We start from the raw sequence: 8,334 nt of genomic DNA on the forward strand, positions 1-8,334 counted from the left end.
CAGCACCTCCCTGACTTGCTGCATTCTGACTCATTAAGTGTCTCTTTTAGCTACCCGTGTGGCTGGCGTCTCCTCCGGAGAACTCATGATACAATACAATGTGTGCCTCAGATATATTAGAAACTTCACAGACACTTATGCTTATTGGCAATGAAGAGAATCCTGCAGGGACATCCGGACACTTCCTTGTAGATCATTATGACAGAGCAAAGCCATCATTTTTCAAACAAAAATCCAGTCAACCTGCCCAGGTTCCGAAGTTTGCTCATTTCAAAGTTAATTTTTAACTCGCAAGCACTCAGGTAGAGGGCATACAAAGGCAAGTTTTATGTAAAGAAGAATATTCTGATAGGACAGCCAGAATTTGTGCTCTTGTGTGTGATTACAGATCCAAGTATCGATGCCATGATCCCCTTCCCCGGTGCTGTTGGGACCCAGGACACCTGATTCAGGAGACATTTCACAGAAACACACCACCACACTTTCAGCCCCAGGTAGTGTTTGCCCAGTGATATGCAAAGGAACTGAACCCCTTTCCGGACATTTATGTTGTAACTCCTGATAGCAAAGTTGTACACAGATAAGAAACTGTTCTGAGGTGTCAATTACAGAAGCATTTAGGAAGCTGTCCCTCAGTTTTTCTTAATTTGTCTTGTCAAAATTGAGCTTTCAGAAAGGCAAAAATAAAAAAAAAATAAAAAAGATTACATTTTGTGTAAGATTTGAACATTCAACATGCTTTCTTTCGGAAATAATGTCTATAGAATATAGCAAGTTAAACTTGAGAAAATAGCCTGGGTGGGCAGTAAGGAAACAACTGCTGTGAAATCATATTATTGGATATCGGCTTTCATGTTTACTCTACGGTCACCAGGCCATTTTCTGATGTTTCACTTCTTTTATTTAAACATACTCTCCTCATAAATCTAATCTATAAAAACCCTGGGTGTAACACCAGGGCCAGAACCGCGACCAACGGGAAGGAAGTCAATCCTGCATGGGTCGTCTTGGAAACGGCTGCGCCCTCCCCCAGTATAGTTTAATTCCCCATAAGAATAGAAGAATAGATTTTGCTACTCAAAGTGGAGCCTGAAGACCAGGAGGACTGTCCTCAGCTATGAGCTTGTTAGAAATGTAGAATTTCAGGTCTCACCCCACGCTTAATGATTCAGAAAATACCTTAGTAGGGGGGCTTCCAGGTGATTCGATTGTTCATTACAGTTTGTGAGTCCTTGGCACATAGGATCCCCCTTCCTTTCCTCCATAGATTCACTGTAGTCTGGGTGAGTTAGGGTGAAACAGCAGATGAGGAGGTGTGGCACATGGATTCAGCTCACTGCTTGCTCAAACAGCCAGGCAGCACATCCTCCCCTCTCAGGTAGAGAAACATTCCTTAAATATATTTGTTCCTGCACTCTGATCTCTGTGCCGAGAATGGCCATATTTCTCTTAAAAACTTCTGATCAGGGTAAAATGGCTTTTGTAATGGATTAGATCAGAAGAATGATTCCTTCGGGATAAGCAGCTGTTCTTAGCCTGTGCAGGTTGCAACTCTAAAATGCAAGCCTTCAGATTTCTCAGTATTAAAACATAGCAGTCCTGTGAATGCTTACTTCACGTTCCATTAGGAGGCTTTGTTTCCAAAGAATAGTCTCAAGATAAATCATTAATATCAAGCATGAAATAATTAGTTATGGCTTCAGAAATGACAGCAAAAAGATTGTGTTCAGATCTCAACAATGCTTGAATTACATTTAGTCTGTGTTGGACTAAAATATCCCTTCACAGTACAGTTTGCTGTAGCAACATGACAGAAATACCCCAGATTCCAGGTCACTAAGGCTGTGGGAGGTGGAGCTTCACCAGACTCAGCCAGGAGAAGGTGACAAGGAGCTCACTAAGAAATCGGATGATTCCTCCCCCTCACCAGTACCAGAGACTGGACCCACATCCAGACCTCACTCTTGCTTGAATCATAGAACCTTCCAGATGGCTCTTCCCTAAACTCCCAACTTTAATTCCATCATATCTGTGGATATGTTGCTTTTTGAGGATGTAGGTATGTCCCCTGGTAAGAACAAATAGTATTCTTAGAAGTCCTTAAATTTAGCTCCAAAAGTTTTGGAATTAAAGCATTACCCAACAATTGCAAATTCAACATCCTATATAATAAAAGGCTAATATGCAAATTGTCCCCTTGGGAGATTGACCCCTTGCTATGATGTGTGCTGATCACCAGAGGGCGGTGCGGAATGGAGGAAGGCCACAAACAGAGGAAGGCCCCGGCTGGCAGCTAGCAGCTGGGGAAGGAAGGCCCTGATCAGCCCTGATCGCTGGCCATGCCTAGGGACCCTACCCATGCATGAATTTTGTGCACCGGGCCTCTGGTACCATTGTAATTTATTCTTACAGGGGAACATTTGAGAGGGAAATACACATTGACCTGTAACTTCCTGGAATATTTCTGAAAGCACAAAACTAGCAGTTTTGTTTTATCTTAAATTATGCATGTTTTTATTTCAAAACTAGTTTCTAAGAAAAAATATGATTTTTGTATATTATATGTATTTAAAATATTCCAGATATGATTCTTGAAAACATACATGTGGCTGTGGCTATTCCAGAAACTTACACAATTAGATTATAAGAAATAATATTTAAGTAAAAATTTAGGAAATGCTTTAGCTTCATATTAAATGAATCCTTACTCCCTTCTGGGCCGCTAGAATTCTTTTAGCAAGAGCTTGCAGAAGGAACTTTCATTTTGCAATATCATCATCTATCCTTTATTGAGAAATAAGAGTTGACAAATGGCATCCTAGTTCATAAAGACTTTTGTTTTGATAGCATTAAAATGACTAACATTAGGCACTTGACCCAATTTGGTAAAGCAATAGAGACACTGCCTACCATAAAATAGAAGAAATTAAATATTAGGATTATGTAAGACAATAAGACATAGCTGAAAAGAACAAAGATGAATTGTTTCTTTTCCCAAATAATGGTTTCCATGTCTGCAGGCATATAATATTTCAAATGTTATAAGTCCATTAAGTTACTAATTTTCCTTTTTCACTAATTTTAAGATATGCCTTAATAAGAATCAAGTAGCAGGAGACATTGAGGTACCAAGAAAATAGGTCACTTTGAATGTTTGCAATACCTTCACTCATACAGTCTCATTAGCCCTAATACTTATCTACACTATGTAACTGTACTTATACATATTTTTTAAGTTTAAATGGCATTCTAGAACAACAAAAGTGATTTTTTTATAATGTAATATGTTCATTTTGTAATACTGTAGAAATGATATCGCATTGTTGGTCCAAGGTTGCTCTCTATTTTATCAATTTGCTAATAAAAACTAAATTAAACATCATATTTGTAAACAATATTCATTAAATGTTGAAATGTATGTCAGAGAAAAAAATAGCTAGTACAGTAAATAATCAATTTTTCAGACCTCAATTTAAGGGACAAAATTTCCGGTCCATATGTTATATGTGAACATTAGTACCCTGTTGATGTTAAAAATGCTTTCAACCAAGGTTTTCTTATAATTAAACTAACAAGTTATTTTTTTGTTATTAATTCACTGTTATTTTTAACAAATTTTAGTGAAGAGTCTGTATGTTAGAAAAAACACTGTAGTAATTTTGCAGACATAAATAAATATTACATATCTACTAGTACAACTATAGTCTACATATTTAAATCCAGGAGTCACCACTGGTAAACAATGTTCTGCAAATGATTAGCACGTGATCACACAGCATCACGAGTGATAATTGGTTAATTGGTTCTGTTGTCACATGGCATGACTTTCTGCAGTAGCTTTAACATGTGCCAGCTGATGTTCCCATGTGCACTAAGCCACACCCCAGCCCTGAGCATTTGTTTACTCACAGTGGTGAATGCATGCATGCATTTACTAGACCCAATCAGTATAAATTTAAAATTACTGTAATACATATAAAAACTTTTCTGTGAAATCAAACTTTTCATAAACACTTAATTTTAATTATACAACTGTATCTACATAACTAAAAACAGGTAAGCTAAGTGATTTGTCTATTTTTTTAACATAGGAATTCAGAAAACCTACTTCATTCTGTAATGGACTTTTGGCTATAATGGACACCCTCATGCCTGAATTAGTCCATTATATCAAGTTATACTGTACATGGTCTTTAAAAATAGTTCAGTATGCTCTGTGAGTGACAGAAGTAATTTGTTTTGTGTAAAATGACCACACAATGCAAACAGTCTTATTGACTCAAATTCGGCTACCCTATTATTAACTAGTCACAAATGTTTACCTGTTTTGACCAGATTCTTTTGATTACTTAGTAATTTCATTCAACAATTACAAACCTGTTGCTTATATAGACACACTTTTCCTGGTCTTTCTGTTGAACTGAATTAGAACTGGTTCCAATCTTTAAAGATTTTTTTCTTATATTGCTAACTCAGTAAAGTGTCCAAAGAGCATTGAGTATTTATTCTCTTTATTGCTATTATAAAATTTTAATATGCACTTCCATATGTTTTTATTATAGTGAGAAATATAAGCATGCATAGGTAAAATTTAGCATGTATAACTTAACGGTATGCAATGTTTAGAATTATTATTTTCCACATCTTACAAACCCTCTAGAATAGTATTATATCACCTTGGAAATACAGCTACTGATAGTTTCAAAAAGTTATATTTCTACTAAAGTAAACATGAAAGTACCTTGTGATTAATCAATCCCACTCCTGGGTATTGTATCCGAAGGACATGAAATCAGGATCTCAAAATTATCTGCACCCCTATGTCAATTGCAGCACTATTTACAATAGCCAAGGTATGTAAACAACCTACGTGTCCCTCAACAGATGACTGGATAAAGAAAATGTGGTACATATATACAACCGAATATTCAGCCATTAAAAAGAAGGAAATCCTGCCATTTGTGACAAAATGGATGAATCTGAAAGGTATGATGCCAGTGCTAAGTGAAATAAGCCAAAGAAAGAAAGATATTGTATAAACTAACTTACATGAGGAATCTTAAAAAAAGTAAAAAGGAATATCATGGAAGCAGAATTGAATGGAGGTTGCCAGGGGTTGGGGTGAGAGGGACATGGGTAATGTAGGTCAAACGTACACATTTTCAGTTGTAAGAAGTACTTAGAGTCTAATGTAGCGCATGGTGACCATAGTCAGTCAGATGGTATTGTATGCTTAAAAGTTGCTGAAAGTAAATTTTAAACATTCTCACCACATAAATTAAAAAAAGTTAACAGTGAAATATGTGAGGTGATAGATGTATTCATTGTCTTGCTCTTGGGAATCATTCTACACTGTGTATGTCTATCCAGTCATCCCAATGCATGTATACTTTAAATATATACAATTATACTTGTCAAGTATTTTCCAATAAAGTTAAAATTAAAAGAAAATCATCTCTGCTTATTAATGCTTCCATGTTTATGTTTAAAAGTACATATATGATGTTCACATCTTAGGGGATAAAATATGTAGCAGATCATATTTATCATATACCTGGAATAAAATCATAAATATGGTATATTAGTTTAAAACAGCAAGAAAAGGCTACCATGCACACTGAAGATGTATTCCAGTGGTGTGTTTTATCCCACCACCATTTATATTTATGTTCTATTAGAGATCAATACTTAGGACAAATGGAAGGAAGGGAACTTGAATGATCTCAGCCTCCTTTTCCCATTTAAAAAAAAATTAGAATACTTTCCTCTTAAGCTCTATGTGACCATCTGTCAGCTGCAGGGTGATGGTGGGTGTTAAACTGTGTGTTACATCCTAGATAATATCCAACATGTAATGGATGCTCAATAAATGGTTGACATTGTGATTGTCTATGGGGATGTACCTATACTGAAAAGAGTCTACTGTTCTACTAATCGTAACAATTACTAATAACGTGGAAATGGGGCAGAAAAAAGTAATCTCTGTGATAACTAGAAAACATTTTCACTTTTAAATCTAGTGACATTCTAAAATATTTTCTAAGCATTTTTATGGACTTAAATCTATCACGACTTAAATGTCTCCTTACAGATAGAACAATCAATCCATCAGTAGATAAATAATGTTCCATCTCTATCAATCTGCTAGTTTTCACAATTATCAAGTTCTTTCTAAAAATAGCCTCAAGCCTATATTTAAACCAGACCTGTTTTTCGCATATAAAATGCTTACTGCTCTAATTCTGTGATTGAGCTTACCATGTAGATGAGCAGTTTATTTATAGAATTTAAACATGTTTGTTGACACCTGGAAAAGTTTTGCTTTTATTATCCAAAAGGTGATGATAATAATCTGGTTCATGTGTGTTTGCATTCGTATTAGTTAGAAGAAATGCTTATAATGCAACCTTTAAGGCAGTTGCTTAACAGAGATGTTATTTAAAGACGTATAGATGTGTGAGAGGTATTGGTACTTCATTAGCATTCCCACTTGGTCTGATTTTCAGTCTGTGCCTCACATATCCTCCAGAGACCCAGCGTCCTTTGTTACTTGTGCTTGCATTCAAATCAGAACTCTCTATGATGGAATGCTAGTGCTGTGCTTATTGTGGCAATAAGAGATTGTAAAATTGATGCAATATTGGACTAACGTAACTATCTGAAAATAAGAATTAACAATCTCCATTGTGTTAACCTCACAAAAATGGTAGCAAAATATAATGGTTTTGGAGAAGTTTCCTGACAAAGTCCAGTGCATCTGACCAGTATGTTTTTAAAATGTTAAAGCAAAACACTTGATTTTCAGCAAATATCTTAGGAGGATAATAGATTTGGGGGCTATTTTATATTTTGTGCTATTTTGCACGTGAAGTAGAAAACATTTGGCTGGACAGTTCCTTTCATCGGATTTTTACACCCCTAATTATAATGATCTCAGGTAATACAATGGGATTGTTTCCACCTTACCCTGTCTTCTTCCACATCCATTTAGGTTGAACTGATTTGGAGTTCTTCTGTGCCGAGGGTTCTAATGGGGGGAAGAGTCTTGTGAGAGTCTGTGGGGACTGAGGCTTGAATACATCCTACCTGAAAAGACCCATATAGGGTAGAACCAGAACCCTGGCTGAAATCTCCATAAGAAAGAGGGTTAGGTGCTAAGTGCGGAGGAATAAGAAATACTTTTGCTCTGTTCTTATGTGTAGCATTGGCCAATTTATTTTGATCAGCCTATCAGCAAAGAGATACTGTGCAAGTCAAAGGATTAAGTATTTTTTAAAGATGTTTTTAAAAGTGAATGCACAGTTACATACTGCCTTTGTTTGCAGGAGGCATGGAGTGTACAGCCCAGGGTTCCGCAGACAATGATGCTGGGAGAACCTGACTGCAGCATTTATCATTTCAGCAGAGATGTTTGTGAGAGCAAAGATCAGGGGGCGAGGGTGCAAAGAAAGATCGTTTATTTTTGTATTTTTTGCAGAGGCCAGGAGTGCTTTTGAGGGTTAAAGAGGACTCAGCAAACCCCATCCTTGTCCCTAGGGGCTCCCCCGCGCCTTCGGAGCCCGCGGCAGGGAGACCCCAGCGCCCATAGGTGGCGCCCCACGTCCGTGCTTGCGGTCGCCGCGCTCTGGGCGCAGCTCGGAAACCCCGCGCGTCTCCCCAAGTCCTTAGAGCTCAGAGCAGGCATTTTAATAAATAAGCGCGAGTGCCAACGCGCTCCGGGAGCCCGGAGGATCTGAGGAGCAGCGCAGAAACCCCGGCGGAGGCACCTCCTTGATCCCTGCCAAATCCTGACATTTCCCAAACTGGAGACTCCGGAACCACAGCCGCCCTAACCCATTCGAATCCCAAGCCTTTTCCTCTCCATTCTTTTCTTCTGTTTCTTCTCTCTCCTCTTCTCTCTCTCTCTCTCTCTCTCTCTCCTTTCTCTCTCAATAAAACTGCTTCCCTTCCCTCAACCCCTTTTCAATTATGAAAGTGGTCACGCTGCTCAGGATTAAGATTTGGAGGGAATTTGGAAAAGAAAAGAAAGAATCAAAAATCAGAGGTGCGACCAGTGCTTTGGACGGTGCCTAATTTTTGAAAGAGGCGTCAGGGAGGATTTCGCTCTGGGTGTCAGGGTGAGAGCCGAATCTAGGCGGTGGAGGGTGCGGCGGGGGTGCGGGAGCGAGTGCTGAGCCGGGAGGGCGCCTTGAGTGCTCGGAGACCTCGTGGCGTTTGGCTGAGCCGCCCGGAGACGGGGGCAGGCTGGGCTGTGGGGCTGGGTGGGAGGAGAGAGCCGCGCAGCGGGCGCAGGGGCGGTGCAGACCCGGTGCGGAACGCGTGCCGGCCGGGTGC

The sequence above is a fragment of the Myotis davidii genome, unplaced genomic scaffold (genome assembly GCF_000327345.1).
Source record: "Myotis davidii unplaced genomic scaffold, ASM32734v1 scaffold96, whole genome shotgun sequence".
Classification (NCBI taxonomy): domain Eukaryota; kingdom Metazoa; phylum Chordata; class Mammalia; order Chiroptera; family Vespertilionidae; genus Myotis; species Myotis davidii.